Genomic DNA, 21112 nt, shown 5'->3' on the forward strand with positions numbered 1-21112 from the left:
AAATCCATCTGAGCCTTATTTTATTGATCTGTAAAACAATGATAATAATAGTACCCACATCAAAAAGTTTTACAAAAATTCAATGAGTGAAATATAAGTTTCGATTTAACGGAAAGAAGGCAGTTCTACAATTAAGTACTAAGTTAAAGTAGTATTCAGGAAAATCAATGAGATGAAATAATAACCAACAGTTAGCATATCTATTTAGTACTATATAAAAGGGCCTCAGTGCCTAACAAATTGTAAGCACTTTATAAATTACCATTGGAGTTCCCATTGTGGTGCAGTGGTTAATGAATCTGACTAGGAACCATGAGGTTGCCGGTTCAATCCCTGGCCTCGCTCAGTGGGTTAACGATCCGGCATTGCCTTGAGCTGTGGGGTATGTTGCAGACGCAGCTCGGATCTGGCATTGCTGTGGCTGTGGCGTAGGCTGGTGGCTACAGCTCTGACTAGACCCATAGCCCGGGAACTCCATATGCTGAGGGAGCAGCCCTATAAAAGGCAAAAAGACAAAAAAAAAAAAAAAAAAGAATTAAATTACCATTATCATCATCATCTTCATCAGCATCATCATGACTGCTGTGCATATAAGAGGAAGACAGAGGCTAAATCTTTAGAATGATTTGATTTATGCCAAGTGCTTAAAACAGTACCTGTGTCCTGAGTGCTCAATAAATGCTAGTTGTTACTATTGGAATTGCAGTTGTCATTCTAGTGCTCACCCTCAGCTGACCCCTGGGCTCTCCATCACAGTGAATATTCCAGAGAATAAGTGCAGTAAATACTTGTAGAGTTAATTGTATATTTTAAGGCAACTATTAACCCGTTGAAGTGGTAATTTTCTGGGAGATTTTTTTTTCTCTAACCCATTGATAACTTTATTTCTTCTGTTAAGACTATTTTCATGGCCATGAATTTTTCTGCCATTATAATTCCATTTGGAAAATGCCAGCGTCTTCTAGTTTTCTAATACACAGTCTCAACTACTTAGTACTTATTAGACCTCTAAATATCATCTAGGAGGCTGATCTACATTAAACCTTGGATAACCGTCTGAGAGGTTTACAGTAAATGTTGTTCTTGGTTTTCTAAGGTACTAAGTAGGAGAAAATTTAGTAGAATGTTAAATCAGGACTGGGTTTTTTGGAGGTTCTTTCTAGCAGCCTTATTTTATAGATGAGATATGGCTTCTCCATCATCACCCAGGAGCTCAGAGAAAAACCCAGGACACTAGTCCAACAGACCATACACTTACATGTATGCTGCATAAATGCCCACATAAGCTTGTCCGTTAATTTCAGATTGTTAAAGAATACAAATTGGAGTTGCCCTGTGATGCAGTGGGTAATGGATCTGATGTTGTCACTGAAGAAGCTTAGGTCACTGCTGTGGCTTGGGTTTCATCCCTGACCCAGGAACTTCCACATGCCTTGGATGTGGCCAAAATTAAAAAGGCTCCTAAGAAAATATAGTGGGAAAGAGAAGTGATAGACCTTTAAAAAAATTGAATACATTGGCTAATTGCCTCCTAAATTGTTCAGATTATGGGCCATTTCTGAATATGCCCTCAGAAAGTTGAAAAGGACATCTCTTTCATCCTTGTCCAGTGCGGGACCTGTGTCATAAGTGCTTTCTACTTTTAGAGAGAAAGAACAAAAATTCATGCAAAAGAATTTATGCAAGAGAGACTGGATCAGTGCTTTCTTTTTTTTTCTTTTCTTTTTTTTTTTTTTCCTATTTTGGTAATCCACATACTCCCTGGGATAATTCTACCCTCACTCCTCGCCTGCTCTTGTGGAGCAGGGCAGGAGGATTAGCATGAAGCAGGTGCCTCATTTATGGTGAGAGTGAGAACTCTTTCCAAGCCCACTCATGGAGAGAGGTGCTGAGCCTCCCTGCCTGTGTGCCTGTTAGAATCCTGCTCTGCTCATTATGACCTCGGCCTGCTCTGTCTCTCTGTTTGCCTAATTGCAACTTGTGCTTATGCCCTCCCGTTCTCGCTGGCCCCTTTGATGCTTTTCAGCAAGTCCTCTCAAAGCAGCAGAATGAAATGGGAAGGTAAGCAATCATTTCACATGAAAAGAGGGCGGCAAGATCCAGGTGGGGGTTCCTGCTGAGATGTTCCCTTTCCAAGGCTGTGACCACACAGCCCCAGCAAACACTGTCAACTAGTGCCAGCAAATGGCATTTATAGCCTGCAACATTGCACTCCACCTTCCAAAGTAAATTTAACTTGGCTATATTTTAAAAAGTTCCCCCCTTTGGCCCCACCCAGGCTTCCCCTATGGCTATCTAAGGGTTGAATTGGATTGTCTCCATCTCCAAGTATGTCCCTGTTCTAGAGGTTTTATATTTTGTTTTTGCTTTGTTCATTTGTTTCTCATGCTTATGGTTCACTCCCTCTATTCTCTTTTTGCAACTAAGGAACCTAATGAAGGGTCATGGTGGAAATTATGATTTCCCTCAGGTGCTTTAAAGAAAGGTAATTTTTTTAGGGTCACAGGTGTAGTATATGTAAATTCCCAGGCTAGGGGTCAAATTGGAGATGCAGCTGCTCTGCTACTCCACTGCCACCACAATGCTGGATCCTGCCACTGAGCAGGGCCAGAGATTGAACCCGCATCCTCATGGATACCAGTCAGATTCGTGTCCCCTGAGCCATGACGGAAACTCCCAAGAAAGATAATTTAATGAAAGGAGTAGTTATAGAAGAATGGGCAGGGTCGAGGAAACCAACAGAAGATGTTGAGTCGCCTAGAGCCCAGCAGTCTGTGAAAACTGTTACTCAACCCCTTGACCTAAAGGAGTCAAGGAAAAGATAGTGTTACTGGAACCCAGTGGCAGCTAGGGTGGTGGTGGGTGGGTCACCCAGCAGAGCTGTTGTCAAAGAACAGTGGTTCACAATCTTGTTTCCTTATTGGAACCACCAGGGGAAACTTAAACATACTAGCACCTGGGTCCCACCCCAGAGATGCTGACTTAATGGATCTTTGTGGGCATCAGGATTTTTAAAAGCTGCCCAAGTAATTGTAATATACAGCCAAATTAGAAAAACAGAGTCATAGAGGGACCCACTCACTGATAGATACAGTGCCAGAGCTAGATATGAATAGGGAAGAAATACCTGACCTCTGACCTCTCTCCTCCCACCCTCTGACATCCTGCTGATGCCTCCAGTCGGAAGCCAGGTAGCAAGGAAATTAGGGGGGTGCATTCAGCCTGGGTCAGCCTCCTGGAGCCCAGGTGGTAGGGAAGGGTGTGGAATAATCAGTTCACAGCTAACAGTGAAACCCAAGAGACGGTCCCTGCCTCTTCCTCCAAAAGAAATAAAAAATAAAGTCTCATGCTTTCCCTGTTAGGATGGGCTCACTCACTGCTTTGGTATTGAGCTGGGCATCCTTTAGCATAATGACCTTCTAAAGGGCTAACTCCATCTGTTGCCTTTTTATAATATTCCTCTTGGGTATTGGTGTCTCTCCTACTGGCCAAGCAGACCTCCAGGGTCTCTTGGGATCAGATATGCATACAAGCACATTATGTTGCTGTGACCACAAGTGCTGGTGGCAGTCATGGGATGCAGATTTGCAGTGTGAAATGAAGCGTCAGAAATGTCTTTTGAGGGGGAAGGTGAGACCAGAGCAATGAGTCCCACGTGGATTGGTCATTGCCATCTCTCTGACCTAGTGCTTCGTCATGGGCACAGAATTGTAGGAGTAAATATTGGAGTTGGCACAAGACTTCAGGGAGGAATTTTGAGCAGTGGGTTACATGTTTTCACTTGAGAAACAAATGACTTAAATAAGAATATGGAAATACTTTCTCACAATGGTTGGATAGGATGCATGCCTTTCCCCATCCTTTCATACCGAAGATGGGCTGTGACCACACCTTTAGGTTCACCGTGAATGAAGCCACACTCTAGTTCCTGATCAGGACAAAAACAACTCATTGGTGAGTCTCTCCTAGGGTTGGCTTCACACATGATGTCAGTAAAGCAGAACCAAACTGCTCACGAGTTCTTTACCAGTTTCTTCAACTGTAAGCTTCAAATTACACCTGAATCCTTAAGAATACAGGGTCCCTGAAGAGCAGCAATATGTCCTAAGTGGCATTTTCTCTGGCACCAGTGCACATACCTGTGGGCTCCTTACACAAGCCATGCTTACATCTGTGGGCATATTTCACACTGTGGATGCCTTGTCCCTTCTGATTTCCCCCCAAATCATATTGACAAAGACCACTTATAATGTCTTTATAAAATTCAAGGGGGTGCAGAAGATAGGGTTGGGGTTAAAAAAATGGTTCTTACAGGTGTTGTGAATATGACTGTTTTATACCAAATGCTTCTAGTTGAAAATATGAACATTGCATTGCAAATACAATTGACCAGTTTTAACAGTGTAAAAGCATATTGTACAGGAGGTGAGAGGCCAGGGGTGGGAGCAGATAGCCCCAGGAAAAAAAATCAATTTGGTAAACATAAGTTTCCAGATTGAGAAGGAGAAAAAAAAAAAAGACGTCTCTAGTTTAGTATTATAATATTAATGACATTTATGGAGCACATCACATTTGTCAGACTCTATTGCTAAAAGCTTTATATCTATTTTATCCTCATGACAACCCTATTAAATAGGAACTATTGCTATCCCTATATTATGGATTAAAAACAAACAAATGAAAAAAATGGGAGCTCCAAGAATTTCAGAAACTTGTCCAAGATCTTATAGCTAGAAAGTGACAGAACTGGCATTCAGACCCTCGTTAATCTGCCTGCAATACTCCAGCTGTTTCTCTATTGTTAAACTCAGCTGTTTCTCTATTGGTTTAAAGTGTGGCGTACCATATTCTCCCTTATTCAAGATGTTCCTAAGTTAATTTCATGATCAGGACCTCTGTTGGGCCATAACTACATTACGTTATGCTATTTCTTGATTGTATATGATTTCCTTCTCTCTACTTAGCCTAGCATTTTCCAAAATATGAATGAGAATACTCTCAGGTGTTCTACAGTTGTTTTTAAAGTTTTGTTGTCACATTTACATCTTATAAATACTATATAACATGCTCTTTTCTTGGGGATTAAGAGATGGTTGTTAGTATATTAAATCCTATAAGAAACAGAGACACTTTTCCCAAATAAGAGGACCTTTTTTTCAAATTACAGCTACATGTGGACACTCAGTGTACCCTTTGGAGAAGGCAGCCACAAACTGTATGATAGTTTGATGTGGATTTATTAAACAGCTATTTCTTTTTATACAATAAAATTTTAAAGATTTTAATATTTTTACTCATTTTGAACATATATGACCATTTTGTCTCCAAAAGCTAGACTATTAAACTTTGCTTTCTGTAGCAAGATGTTAGAAAGCTCTAGATAACTAGTAAAATGTGAACAGATTCCTCTTCCTGCTAGAGAAATAGTGGGTGTTAAACCCTAGAACCCTGTTTTTGGAATAAAAATATAGCTAAACACCAGAGACTGTGTCGGCTGGAGCAGACTGCTACTAAAGATACCTAGGAAATCTGACTCTGAAGGTTATCTTCTTCTATAAAAGGCCAACTTGCTTTCTAAACATTAATATGATAAGGTTTCTAGACCTGTGCTACCAGGGTCAACTTAAGTATTACAGTTTCCCTAGGAGAATGTTAAATCACAAGGACTTTAGGGTATACAGGATTTAACTGATATTTTGGTTGATGTTAAACTCCACGGTGACTCCAGAGTCACATAATGTGACAAATCCCTTAGTATAGATCTAGGCACACATGGTGGTCCTGGGCCTGGTGGATTAGCATCCATTCTTGTCCCTCCTCTGTGATGCTCTGTATCACTGGGGACCTGTCACCTCAGGCTGCATTTCCCAGCCTCCCATGGCTTCCTGCCATCTGGGTGTGGTTGATGGAGGCATTGTCATAAAGTTAGAGGACCAGGGGATTCCATTCCTCTTCCCTCTCTGCCTGGGCGACATCTCTGTGTCATCTCCTGCCAGAGAAACCCTTTGGGGTGACAACTTCATTTTTTCCCTGGATCCTGGGCTCAGGTGTCACTACCTCTTCTCTGTGTCCTTTTGTTGTTTCTTGCCTTTGGCAACCCCTGGGTTGCCTCAGTATTTCTTATTTGGCACTTTAGCTTTCCTATCACCAGTGAGACTAATTCCCTGAATTAAATCCCCTTCATTTAAGTTACTCATTGGTTTGTGTTGTCTTGGTTGACCCTGATGATAAAGTTTCCATTTAAATATCACAAGTTTGATTTTGAAATCTGTGAGTTTGTTTAGGGTGGGGGAAATGAATTAAGAGGAAGGGAATGGCATATATGCACTACTGTAAAAAGTAGATAATTAACAAGAGCCAACTATATAGCATAGGAAATCAATAGTTTGTAATAACCTACGTGGGAAAAGTAATGGATATATGTATATTTATAACTCGTTCACTACTAATACAACATTGTAAGTCAACTGTATTACAATACAATTTAAATAAAATGAAATGAAATTAAAAAGAAATAAATATCAAGAATTTGCTTGAATTAGTTACTCTGTTGGACAAATTGTCATAGACACCTCTATAAGTTGCCAGCTTTTCCGAATATGTTGTTTACACAAATATTCATTTCAAATCTTGTTTTTTAATATCATTAATTATTTAAAATTTAATTACTACTAATACTACTACAGGTGATAATAAATATACCTTCTGTAAGTATTGTGTAGCAAATTTACCCAAATTGGAGGTGATTAACACATTACCCTGTGCTCGGTTCATGTTTTTTATGCTCACCTGAAGAAGAGCTTATTTTGCCAGTCCTATTTAATTAAAGATTACTTTGTGATGATAAAACAAGCCCAGGTCTAGCCCGGGTTTATAAGACATTGCTTTTTCTTAAAACTCTTAAGTGATTTGTAGCAAGTTCTCAAAAATATGTGCTTGCAACTTTCATTTTCTTAGGAGCTGGAAAGCAGCCATACTAGTTTTTCTTTTAAAGTTCCACCCTTCTTAGGGTGTGCATAAAGTTTAAGTTCCAAAAATAGCTCTATGATGTCTGGGTCATCTTTGATGTATTTTGATTAATCTTTTTGTAGAATTCCTGGCAAATAATAGGCACAAAAATAACTATATAATGAATGAATGAATGAACACAAGACCTTTTCAAAATATTTCTGTTTCATAGCAATAGATATTAGCTTTTTTTTTTTTAATTTTTTTGATCTTTTTTTTAGGGCTGCACCTGTGGCATATGGAGGTTCCCAGGCTAGGGGTAGAATCAGAGCTACAGTTGCCAGGCTATGCCACACCCACGCCAGATCTGAGCCTCGTCTGCTACCTACACCACAGCTCATGGCAACGCCAGATCCTTAACCCACTGAGCGAGGCCAAGGATCAAACCTGCGTCCTCATGGATACTAGTCAGATTCATTTCCACTGAGCCACAACGGGAACTCCAGCTATTTTAAAATGAACTTATAATTACCTGGGGGAAAAGCTTAAGTTATCTTTCTGCAAGGTGAATTTCTCTGGATGGGTCTTGGTTTGAAATGCAAGCAACCAGCTTCATACCGTAGGAGCCATCAGAGCAGAATTCAGGCGTTGACAGTAAAGATTAATGAACCACCTTTCCTTAATTGATAGCATCCAAAGTGCACTCCCTCAGCCTTTTGTCTGTCAGTTGGCAGAGGATCCAGCAGGTAGACACACTCCATTGCTTGCTGAAATTAAAAAACAGGTAATTTAATCTTCTCAATGCTTTAGATGATGATTTTTTTAAAGTTGCAGTTGAAACAACAGAACAATTTCTAGGTGAGTAGGTCTTCTTGGTGATTCATAATTTAGTAGATGACATGTTCAAATTTATTAAATTGACCTGAGCATAAAATCATCCAGGAGAACAACAATTAATCTGTAATGCTGCAGATGTCTTTTTTTTAATAACCGTACAGTCCCCACAGCATGTATATTTAACTATTTTTTAAAAGGTATAGGTAAAGAGGGAGCTTTTCAGTTATATGTGATGTACCCTTTTCAGTTATATGTGATGTAAGTAACAATTCTGGTTTCTGAGTGTGGGTGGGAAAGCGTGCCTGAATGTTTATCCAGATAGTAAGCGATTTTTCACATAAAATGTATGTTGGATAAATATGAATTTGCTTTAGGTTATGGTGTTAATGCAACCTTGTCAAGAACAAATTTAAAAACTAGTTAAATCAAAGATGTTTGATTTTTAAAGAATAAATGTACCATCTCTTAAACTCTATTATCTTTGTCTAAAAATATTTTTTTTTCCCCTGACTGTAATTTTGGGGCTCTGTGATGTGGAAGCTGTCAATGTATGTAGTTGAGAGCAATCTGATTTTTATTATTGTGTGCATTCTTCATGGGCTGTGTTTAGGTGGCCCCATGTGGTACTTTTCTAAGCTGCTTTCTAGTCATATTAAATATTGAGTTCCTGGAGAAGCCTGGTGGATCGAGGCACAATTTTTATAGCTGCCTTGTCATGAGAATGTGATATAAGCTTTTGGGGGAGGGGCTACCTTTTTACTTGGGTCTCTTACATAAAGGATATACTGACTGTAGACTTTTAAGTCTGGATCCTGGAAATGTAGATTGGCTTGTGAACTGGTACTTTTGTTTCTGACTAGGGAATGGAAAATATACTAGGTGGTATTCTCTCTAAAGTGTAAATGATGTTTCAGTGGAATCTTCTCTTCTGGTACATTTTAGAAAGTGAGTTTGATGCCTATGGAAGAACCTGGATTCTAATAAATGGGATTCTGGGCCACAAGAAACTTTCCATAGGTGGTGGGGGTTCCTGTTTCTGCTTGGATCTCTATTCAATAGATTATTTCACAGCTTAACCCTGAACCTGCCTTGGATCTCCTTTTTTCATATTGACTTCTTCCATATTTTCATTTCTCATTACTTCCAGATGTAATTCCATTGTTTGGAAACATTGGTATACTATCTTCAAATCTATTTGGATTTTGAGACCACCATTTTTCTTTCTTTTTCCCCAATCCCTCCCTCTCTTCCTTTTTTTTTTTTTTTTTTTTTTTTTTTTTGCTTTTTAGTGCTGCACCTGAGGCCTATGGAAGTTCCCAGGCGAAGGTTCAAATCAGAGCTACAGCTGCCAGCCTATGCCATAGCCACAGCCACATAGGATCCAAGCCATGTCTGCAACCTACACCACAGCTCTGGGCAACACTAGATTCTTTTTTTTTTTTTTTTTTTTTTTTTTTTTTTGTCTTTTTGCTATTTCTTTGGGCCGCTCCCACGGCATATGGAGGTTCCCAGGCTAGGGGTCGAATCGGAGCTGTAGCCACCGGCCTATGCCAGAGCCACAGCAACACGGGATCCGAGCCGCGTCTGCAACCTACACCACAGCTCACGGCAACGCCGGATCATTAACCCACTGAACAAGGGCAGGGACTGAACCTGCAACCTCATGGTTCCTAGTCGGATTCGCTAACCACTGCGCCACGACGGGAACTCCAACACTAGATTCTTAACCTGCTGAGCAAGGCCAGGTATTGAACCCACATCCTCATGGACCCTAGTTGTGTTCATTATTGCTGAGCTGTGATGGGAACTCTGCTTTTTTCTCTCTTGACAAATAAAATGGCTTAAGCCTCCACTCACTGCACTTTGGGAGGTCCATTGTTATGCTTAGCATTTCCAAGGTGTCCAAAAAGCTTGATGCAGTAGCACATTTTACAGTAAACACTGCTAATGGGCTCAACTTTTACGGCGACTGGCCATTTTCTCCCCTGTCTTGCCCATCAACACTTTTAGACACCACTCACTGAAGCCACTCACAGTTAATTTGTCCTTAAAGTTAGGGAATAGAAAGAAAGGTGGTAGCAATGGAGAGGGGGAGGGAGTGCAGGGTTTGGTTGCTGTAATCTAAACACAGAACAAGACATTAAACTTAAATGTAAACAGCACTGCTCCTGGATATGCATTAGCCTTTATCTGCCACAAGGACGTTTTCACTGACATTAGCTTTTTTTATGTTCCCAAACTCTGCCATGTTGAGAGGGACCACCTCTCGCCCCTATCTCCCATTCCAGAATTCCAATATCATACCATGAGCTACTAAGATAACAAAATCCTTAATATTTTATTAACCAAAGACTGAACTCTCAGACTCTCTAGTCTCCTAGACTCTAGCCTATGGTCTGGATCCCAAATTGGTATATCAAAATATATAATATAAAATATATATAATATTTATATTTAGGTGTTTTTCCCAAATGCAGGAGTCTCCACTTTTTTTTTTTTTTTGGTCTTTTTGTCTTTTTGCCTTTTCTAGGGCCACTCCTGAGGGATATGGAGGTTCCCAGGCTAGGGGTCGAATCAGAGCTGTAGCCACCAGCTTACGCCAGAGCCACAGTAACTCGGGATCCAAGCCACGTCTGCAACCTATACCACAGCTCACGGCGATGCTGGATCCTTAACCCACTGAGTAAGGCCAGGGGTCGAACCCGCAACCTCATGGTTCCTAGTTGGATTCGTCAACCACTGCGCCATGACGGGAACTCCCCAGGAGTCTCCACTCTTAAACATACAAAGGACCATCAGAAAATCTGAAATTTCTATGTTTTCTTTTCAACATATCATAGATCCCATTCTTACAGTCCTTCTGTTACCTGGCAGAGTAAACACCATGGTTTACAAGGCAATATGTTGATTGTGCTGAGAAGTCAAGGATGGATGCAGGATTGTGCTTTATGTGCTGCTGCATTGAACTGTACTATAGATGCAAAAGAGATTAGGGCACCTGGTGTTCTTTCTTTGCATGTGTCTCCTGTGATTCTTACTCCAATACTATCACTGATACAGAACCAGCTATGTAATTTGCAGGCCCCCTGCAAGATGGAAATGTGAGCCCCTTTGTTCAAAAGTTATCAAGAACTTCAAGAACAAGATTTCCTGTTGCGGCTCAGTAAGTTAAGGAAGATAGTATCCACGAGGATGTGGGTTTGATCCCTCACTCAGTGGGTTAGGATCTGGTGTTGCTGCAAGCTGAGGTGGAAGTTACAGATGGAGCTGGGATCCTGTGTTGCTGTGGTGTAAGCTGGCAGCTACAGCTCTGATTTGACCCCTAGCCTGGGAATTTCCATGTGCCACAGGTGTTGGCCAAAAAAAAGATTAAAAAAAAAAAAAAGGAACTTCAAGAATGCCACAGAAGAGCATTAAAGCACGTGAGGGCCCTTCTAAGCACAGAGTCCTTAGCAACTGTTTAGTTCACATACCCAAGAAGCATGTTCTGTATTGATGGTTGTTGTTGACAGTAAGATTTCAATGATAAAGAATTTGTGTAGTCTGAGGTCCATTTACTGTCAGCTTTGGAGGGAATTTGTCTAGGGCAGGGCAAATACCTTGAATGGCAATAATTAAGGATCAGTTGCCTTGAGAATAGAGATTATATTGTACCCCTTGGGATTTCATTAGAGAAACAGAAACCGCTTTGGGTATTTTAAGCTGGAAGCCTTTTCATACTTCAAATTAGGTGTTTCTAAAACTACTGGAAAGACTGGAAGATCGAAGCTCAGTGACAGATACTATTAGCTTTCAGAAATGCCAGAAGGTGTGTGTAGGAACCCCACCAAATCACTAGTGATGGCCAAACTGCCTACAGTACTAGGAGAATGATTTTCACCCAAGCTAGGCCTGCCTATCACTGCAGAGGAGCAGTAGGCCAAACCAGCCTCTCTTTCTCCTTCTGTATCTTGAAACTTCTTGTCAATGAAACTTAAAATGGTGAAAAGTCATTACAGGGGATCTGACTACTACAGCTTAGAGAGAACACAAACTCTCAACAAGAGAGAACATTTGAAGAAACTGGATTCTGCGTTGTTGCTAAAGTAACATCTGACATTTACATAGGCATCTAAAATGCAGAGAGCACACATTATTAGTTAAAGTAAATACTGGGTGTTATAATAAATGCTGAAATCTCGATAACTAATAAAATAGAATTTTTTTTTTTCTTTTTAAGGCCACACCCACAGCATATGGAAGTTCCCAGGCTAGGGATCAAATCAGAGCTTCAGCTGCCAGCCTATGCCACTGTCACAGCAACACCAGATCTGAGCCTCATCTATGACCTACGCTGCAGCTTAAGGCAACGCCTCATACATAACCCACTGAGAAAGGCCAGGGATCAAACCCACATCTTCATGAATACTAATTGGGTTCTTAACCCACTGAGACACAACGGGAACTCCCAATAGAATTCTGTGTCTGGTTCACATCAAACTAAATATCTCTTAGGGAGAGGATATAACTGTATCATGTAACCATTCAGGAACACCTCAGATTTCTTTGCTTTTCTCTTTTCTGATGCATTTTTGGAATATTATCTGTATGTGACTGTGGTCACGTGTGTCAGTCACTTGATTCACTTTTGCTGGATCTAGTCTTCTCTTTGGTGATCTGTAAAGGCCTTTATAAATTGCTTCTTATTTGTTTATTGAGTATTGAGAATAAAATGGAATACTTTCAATTAAAATAATGGTATTTGAAATGGAATTATTAATTTTGGATCCTGCAACTTTACCGAATGTATTGATGAGCTCTCACAGTTTTTTGGTCATGTCTTTTGGATTTTCTAGGTATACTATTGTGTCATCTGCAAAGAGTGATATATTTACTTCTTCTTTTCCAATTTGGATTCTTTTTATTTCTTTTTCTTCTCTGATTGCTGTGGCTAGGACTTCCAAAACTATGTTGAATAGCAGTGGTGAAAGTGGACATTGTTGTCTTATTCTTGATTTTAGTGGAAACATTTTCATTTTTTACCATTGAGAATGGTGTTAGCTATGGGTTTGTCATATATGGCTTTTATTATGCTGAGATAGGTTCCTGCTATATCTACTTTTCAGAGAGTTTTTATCAGAAGTGAGTGTTGAATTTTGTCAAAAGCTTTTTCTGCATCTATTGAGATTATCATATGGTTTTTATTCTTTAGTTTGTTGATGTGTATCACACTGATCAATTTGTGGATCTTGAAGAATCCTTGCATCCCTGGGAAAAATGGTACTTGGTCATGGTGTATGATCCTTTTAATACATAGTTGGATTCAATTTGCTAATATTTTGTTGCAAATATAAATGTATCAACATGGAAAGAAAATGATTATAGTCTATTATTCAGTAAAGTATAGTAAGCATCAATTAATATTGTTCCTTTAATTGATAAGAGCTATTTTAAATATTTGTGTAATTGATTCAACCCTAGTTTTTTTTTTTTTTTTCTTTTTTTTTTAGAAACTTCTGAAGGAAAACAGTCTGTTAAAGGTAAAGAAAAATACTAGGCTGTATAGCAGTGTTGCCTTGAGCTTACACTGATTAGGTGGATACATTTATACACATCTTTCCAAACATACCTACAATTGTAATTTTGCAAATGCCATTCAGAAAAGAGAATCACTGTGCAAGGAAAAATGTAGAAAACAGTCTAGGCATGTTGCTTTTGGCTTGCCTCACAGCCACATGTGTATAAATACTGCTATTTGACATTCCTTCATTTGAAGAGAGGGAAGAAAGAGTATGTCTTTAAACTTTACAAACATTGCTTGGCCTTTATGGCATTAGTACTCTAAGGCAGGATCTGAGACATTGCATAAGATTAACCGGCAATGCTGCATCACTGAAAACCTGCCTGGGTCATGTCAAAGCATGATTGCTTGGGGCACATTCACATGCTTTTCTTTTTGTGAAGGAGTTTCTGCCCTTTCTTGTTTATGTTGTTTGATGCCTTTAAGGAGAAGCTAGAAGCACTATTATTTGTTCAGTGAAGAACAATAAATACTATGTAGAGAAACATTAGGAGATAAAGACAGACTCAGGTTGGAGACCACTAGCATATAACCATGAGCCCATAGAGTTTGCCTACATTTATTGAAATAAATGATCAGAGCACTTAAAATTGTCAAAAGGACATTTTCAACTATAGCTAATAATTTGTTTGACTAATGCTTTTATTTTTTTAAACAGTTGTTTGGCCAAAGTAAAGTGACTCTCCTTGTTATTAACCAACAGAATTTTAATTTGGTTTTCAAGGCCCTCCATGACTTAAACTCAACCTGCCATTCCAAACTCAAATTCTCCTCTTTTCATTCCAAAAGCCTCCCTGGACTGGGCTGCTTTTGTTATGTAGCCCATGCTGTCTCACCTCCAACTCTTTGCCTTAATATCTGTTCTCCTACTAAGGGGACCCTCTATGTCAACCATGTACTACCTTCTTCAAATGACCTCTCAATCATATTTTCTACATGCTTCATCCAGGTGTTATCTTGTCTTTCTGATATTCACACAGCACTATTCTGTGGGTTTCCTTTTACTCATACTTAGCATCTCTGTTGTGCTGTTAGGCAGACTCTGAGTTCTGTATATTTTTTTAATCTTTGTTACATACAATGCATACTGTAAAACCTTGCACACAGTAAATACCCAGCAAATAAGTCTTGGAAAAATTCATAAATGCAAGAATGATATCATTCTGTATTTACTAGTAAACCATTCTGATTAATCTTTAAATTTACAGATAAAAAAGAGTTACTCATGAACTGTATTTAACATACCTTACCTGTATACTTAATGAATATGACCTTTGGGCTAATATAAAAAATATATATATATTCTTCTCAGACAGTAATATTGACTTATCTTTTAGAATGTTCAGATTCGTTCCCTCACATTGACATTAACAAGTTTTGAATTTCAGACATAGCATGTACACATATAGATTTGACATTTCCAAGGAACTCAAATTTTTGCAATTAAATAATGGAAGAGAAAAACAATGACTCAGAGGAGAACGGAGAGGCTATCAGGGTAAAAATGCTGGAATAATATAGCTAAACCTGACTGAGAAAAGATGAGAAATGAGCCTTGCTAATAAGCTTTGTTAGTCCTTTCATAGAGAAATGACTCAGCACTGTTAGCGAACATGATGGACTTACATTTTTCTTTCATCACAGACTGTTGGGTTAATTGTGGTATATACAGAGGATAGTTGATTCAGAAGACAATTGGTTATTGTGCTTTTCTATTTTTATTTTTTGAGCAATTTCAGCAGCCTCATTCTTTTTGTGAAATCTGATTTTGAAAAACAAACTGAAAATAATTTTAAATATACATGGGTTCGCAAACAGAGGTTCTCGAAAGTCATTTTTAATTTCCTTCAAAGCCCCCAAATCTACACATCTGTCTCATAAGTGAGTTTTTAAAAATCTTAGTGGGAACTCCACTTGTGAAAATCCATTTGCTGACTCTTTTTGGACTCACGAGTGAGGAGCATACATTGCACTTCTGTTTGGAATGATCCATTTGCAAATTCTGCGTCGACTGGTAGGAAGCAGGCCAGAGGATTTCTGCAGACTGCAGCATGCTCAACTCTGACTTGAGAAATAGGATCAATTTACTTCCAGGCAGGATCTGAGAAAGAGGCTTTGTATCATGAAGGAGTGAGTCTCTTGTCATCATAAGAAAAAAAATATGTATATCTTACCTCAACGCCAAGTTGTGGGTGGAGGAATGTGGAAGCCAGGCTGGTGATTTCACTGCCAACACAGCCTCTTATGATTACCTGGTCTGCAACAAAATTATTTTTATCTTCTGCTGTTTTTTTTTGTTTTTTTTTTTTCCTGTGATGATTCAGAGAACCATGTTTATTTTTCTATTTTTCATATCCTCAACTTCCATGGACACGGGTGTATAGCAGAGTCAAAACCAGGATTAGAGTGATCATTGAACACTGATTTGAATATAAAATCTATGGCCATTTGAAAGGGAAACTTTTAAGGACCCATGTAATAAATCCCTGGGGAATTTGAAAGAGATGAACTGGACCTAATTGCCTCTGACATGGACCTCTGTGAAGAGTGTGAGGGCAGATCCGCCAAATCCTCTGTTCAGCAATACTCAGGGTTCAGAACAGTTCATGCATTTCAGTCAATCTAAAACCAGGTGGTGATGCATCCCTCAGCCTCCTTCATCTCATCCTCCCTCCAATGGCCAACGATGAGAAACCAACATCACTAAGTTTTCCTTCCAGAGATTTTTAAAGACAAACCGAAAAGAACTGGTGGAACCATCTACCTGATGCTTTGGAATGCCTTGCCTTGTATTGGCTCTGAACTTGCCCTCAGAAAACAAAGGCCACTCCTGCCATAACAGGGGTGAGTTTCCTGGCCAGAGTGGCTTCCCACTGTTGGGAGCTACTGCCGCCCAGTGTGGGCTGCTGCAATCACAATGGCCCTGTCTCTACCTGGGTGGTCCTGAAGGGCTGGAAAGCTGTGTGACTCCACAGGACCTTTGTCACAAGCCTGTGTAATGCCTGTGTGTGAGTTCTTGCAAGTAAATCTCACAGCTACAGCCTAGATGACCTGCCCTGGGCATGGAAGGGGTGCTGCACACATTGCCTCTCATGATTCTTTGTTAGGAATGAAAGGAAATTGCAATGGAAAGGAAAATATGAACCCACGCTAGACTTTTGTCCGTAGAATCTTCTCCCACTCTCCTCTTGCTAGAATTGTAGATCCATAGGCTTTGGAGCCAGTGGGCCTGGGTGCTTTTATAAATTCCCATCGTCTCCTGGGCCTTGCCGTACTAGATTTCAAGCACTGGGACCCTAAGCTCTGAGCTGTAAGCACTACCATCCCTTGAGCCTAAACCTTAAGAACTCTGCTAGAACAACCCTTGGTCTCTAGGTTTAAGAAACAAGACTAAACACTGGTGAGTCTTCTCACTGACAAGGCACTTAACCTCCCTGTGCCTCAGTCTCCTCATTTATAAAGTAAGACTCACTGTTCTTATCTCAAAGTTTATTACTGGGAATTGAATGAGGTAATGTATAAATTCCCTACCCAGGCACCCCACACACAGCCTCTTCTGGAGCAGTCAGGGGTAGCTCTCACACTCTGCCGTTTGGGAAACGAGGGCATATTTTCACTGGGTTTCTGTGCTGACAGGCTTTGGAATTGCCTCAGGCTTGTCTATGCTCTGGAGTGACATTATTAGTGCACTGGATCTTGACTTGGGCATTTTTCAAGAATTCTAGCTGAGACCTACCTTCCTCAGCTTTTCCTGGAGCCAGGGCCCTTATAAGTCAAAGGAGTGAATGAGGGAAGCTCCTAGAAATTCTGTTCCAGTTCAGGTCCTCATTGCTGAAGTTTGCCTCTTCACTGGCCTACCTCCTTCTACATGCTAAGGAGTAGACCTTCCATTCATACAGTACATATATGTGCCATCCTTTATTGTGTTAGCCATTTAATCCTCATAACAGTCTTAAAAGGCAGGCACTCTTTATTTATTTTTTTTTCTTTCGAAGGCCATACCTGAGGCATATAGAAGTTCCTAGGCTAGGGGTCACATTGGAGCTGCACCTGCTGGCCTACACCACAGCTATAGCAACACGGGATCCAAGCCACATCTGTGACCTACCCCGCATCTTGTGGCAACGCTGGATCCTTAACCCTCTGAATGAGGCCAGGGATCAAACCCACATCCTCATGGACACTGTGTCGGGTTCTTAACCTGCTGAGCCACCATGAGAACTCCGAGGCAGACACTCTTATATGTCTATTTCTAGAAGAGGAAATTGAGGCACAGAAAGATGGAGTGGTTTGCCTAAAGCCTAGAAAGCCCCATGGTTTCTAAGTGGCAAGTTGAGGATTCATGCTCAAGCATCCTCGATCCTTCCTGAGCCTACAAGCTTAGAGATGACACCACCTGCTAGCATCTCATCTTACTTCCAGCTGGTCACTGACTCCCCAGACCTTAGCCCAGTCATTAAAATATGGCAGGTACTCTGTAAATATTTAATGACTGAACAAAGGAATGAGTGAGGCTTTCATCACTATCCTGGTCCCAGTGGTCTCATCAGAACCTTTTTTTTTTTTTTTTTTTTGTCTTTTTGCCTTTTTTGCTTTTTGCCTTTTTGCTCCTGCGGCATATGGAGGTTGCCAGGCTAGGGGTCGAATCAGAGCTGTAGCCACTGGACTAAGCCAGAGCCACAGGATCCGAGCCACATCTGCGACCTACACCACAGCTCACAGCAATGCCGAATCCTTAACCCGCTGAGCAAAGGCCAGGGATCAAACCTGCAACCTCATAGTTCCTAGTCGGATTCCTTAACAACTGAGCCACCATGGGAACTCCTTTTTTTTTTTTAAACTATTTTTTATCCTCCCAGTGTTTGGAATTTTCACTTCCTTATTTTGCTAGATCTCTCTTTGTCTTTATATGTGTCATTTCTCAACCAGAATTTGAGAGATAATTTCCTGGAGGGAAGAACTGTCCTTTATGCCTGTTACATCACCTCCACAGGCATAGCTGAGTAATCAAGTTTTGAGACATGGAACCCTGAAAACAACTTTCTAAAAGATTGGAAACTTGAGATGTCAAAAAATATCCCTTTCCCAATCCGTCCCTTCTCTTTGCTCCCTCCTACAAAATGCTATTTTGTCAAATAGTTTTAATGATTAAAGGACAATATGGAAAAGAGGTAAAGTTAAAATACATGAATAAAATCACCCCCAAAGAACCAGAATGGTGTTTAAACTCTTAAATTGAACAGATCAAAGTATTAGGGCAATGATTCTGCCTCTGAGATTTCAGGTCACTAAAGGAAGTATGTTGGCTTACATCACCTCCATTTTCTTAAGGAAAAAAAATTTATCTTCCTCTCTGAAGATAAAATTGGTCAAGGAGCTATAGTCAAGTGGTTATCAATTATGTATACCTTAGGCAATAGACATTGAAAATAATACCATCAACTATGGAATTATGTGGAATTATAGTGGACACCCACATGCCCTTGTAAGCAGGTCATAAAAAGGGTGACAATGGCCACCTTTTTCTGAGGATGATTTTGGAATGTATTTGCCTTCACCAGAGGGCACACCATGTTCTGAGTCATGGTTAATGATGGCAGTACTATTTCTTTTTTTCCTTTGAAACCCTTACCTACTCAGTGACGAACATTTTTAAATACCACAAAGGAGTTAGACTCTCTATTGTGTCTTTGGGTGGAAAAATGTGCACCAACCCATTTCCTAAAAAGACTACAATTACATTTAAGAAGTGCTTGCAATTAATAGTCCAAATGGGTAAGTCTGAGTTAGGCTCATGAAAAACCACGAGACATACCTCACCTTCTTAAGCTCCAGGGCACATATATAATTTGAACATTATGTCTACAATGAGGGTGTGTTTTCTTCCTTTTCAATGGGGAGGGTAATTAGGATGATAACAGAAATAATACCTGAGTTTATAGAGTCCTTGGCTGAGGTTTACTGAGGTGGTTTCTGGCTCTCTGGTGAGCATGTCGGACTGATGTCAGATTTTAGAAGTCTCTGAATTTTTCATGCCTTTTTCCCTCTGGGCTTCCTCCTCCTCTAATAAAACTGCTTTAACCCCATCCACATTCCAGCTCTAAATCCCAGTGCTTAAAGATGAACTGTCTGTATCTGACTAACTTTAAAAAAAAGGAAAAGAAAAAAGAAAAGGTAGCTCAAATAAAAGCAGAGTTGTTTGCTCTCTTTTCCCATCTGGCTGCATCTGTCACAACATACATGTACTGGCCCCTGACATGAAGCTCTGATATTGATCTGGAGCCTTATTGATCTCCAACTTAATATAGGGACAGTGCCCACCAATAACTCAGGTAGTTCCAGAGGCACTCACTTAATCTATTCTGTTCACTTACAAAATGAAAAGAATGTCTTTACTAGAGTAACTCTTAAAAGGTTCCAACATGCCCTGCCTCAAGCTGAACTTTGGAATCTGATGAAATATTTTTTACGCAAGCTTCTGGTTTCGTTGTATTAATTTGAGACTCTATTACCTCTGGTGCTTCAAACAAAAGGGAAGTGTCATCTTAAAGGATTTAATATATTCTGTTTCCTCCCCAGTTAATTTGGATCAGAATGAACTCTTCTTAAGGTCATCCCAAAGTCCTAGTGCACCCCATACTAGAGGACACTGTACTTTCCAACAACATCACACTAAGGTGGAATAACTGGGTGACTGAGATTACTTAACCCAGTATGGCTGCATTCACGCAAATCATGATGGTTCTCTTCTCACTGCCTCTCTCTCTCTGGTGTGTAACAAACTACTGTTAAAGTAATTAGTTTAAGACAGTATTGACTATTTAGGAGTTCCCGTAATGGTGCTGTGGAAACTAATCTGACTAGGAACCATGAGGTTGCAGTTTTGATCCTTGGCCTCATTCAGTGGGTTAAGGATCTGGCGTTGCCATGAACTGTGATGTAGATTGCAGTCTCGGCTCGGATCTGGCGTTGCTGTGGCTCTGGCGTAGGCTGATGGCTGTAGCTCTGATTCGACCTCTAGCCTGGGAACTTCCATATGTCGCGGGTGTGGCCCTAAAGAAAAAAAAAAGAAAATATTGACTAGTTATTTTGCTCATGGATTTGTAATTTGGGCAGGGCCGATGTGGCTCAACTCGAATGGAGGAGGATCCAGCTCCAAGTCTCTCCCTAGCATGGCGGACCAGCAGGTGTGGGCTGTGGCTTCACAGCTCATCTGGGTTGTCTTCTGGAAACCTTGATTCCTTAGATCCCAGATAGTGGGATTGGAAGCAGCCAGTCTCTTCCAGGCTGGTACAGCATCATTTCTGTCACATTTGGTTGGTCAAAGACATCACAAATTCTTCTCAAATCTAAGGAGAAGTGACATAGAACTCTGCTTGTCATGAGGAAGAATGTCAAAGAATCTGGCCATCTTTATACTATCATACTCTAATTGATACCCAGTTGTCCAAGCCAGAAACTTAGATGTCACCTTTGACCCTTTCTTCCCTTTTAACTTATCCTCCTCTTCATGATTCACCCTAGAAATATACATACAGTTGACTCTTGATCAACATGGGTTTGAACTTCATGGAATTTTTCCAGTGCTTACTACAGTACTACATGATCTGCAGTTGTTGAATCCATGGATGTGGAACCGTCTATATGGAGGACCATTGGTAAAGTTATATCCAGACCTTCACTTGTGAGAAGGGTCTGTGCCCCTAACCCCCTGCATTGTTCAAGGGTCAATTGAATTATTTATTTACATATAATTTTGTAATTATA

General features: G+C 40.2%; 1 protein-coding gene across 9 annotated transcripts in view; it reads left to right on the forward strand.

The window, feature by feature from the left end:
• MACROD2 (mono-ADP ribosylhydrolase 2) overlaps positions 1 to 21112 on the forward strand; it is a 2051375-nt gene that overhangs the window by 840411 nt on the left and 1189852 nt on the right. The window contains exon 1 of one of the 9 annotated variants that reach the window (XM_085004519.1): positions 7671 to 7732. The exons of the other annotated variants lie outside the window; for them this stretch is intronic. The gene's annotated coding sequence lies outside the window, so the exon portion shown is untranslated. Of the gene's footprint in view, positions 1 to 7670; positions 7733 to 21112 lie in introns of those variants that run through there. 9 annotated transcript variants of the gene reach the window in all.

This window comes from Sus scrofa, chromosome 17 (assembly GCF_054392235.1).
Source record: "Sus scrofa isolate SSC_HxYL_T2T_F1_AM1 chromosome 17, Sscrofa_HxYL_maternal_Yorkshire_Landrace_v2.0, whole genome shotgun sequence".
Classification (NCBI taxonomy): domain Eukaryota; kingdom Metazoa; phylum Chordata; class Mammalia; order Artiodactyla; family Suidae; genus Sus; species Sus scrofa.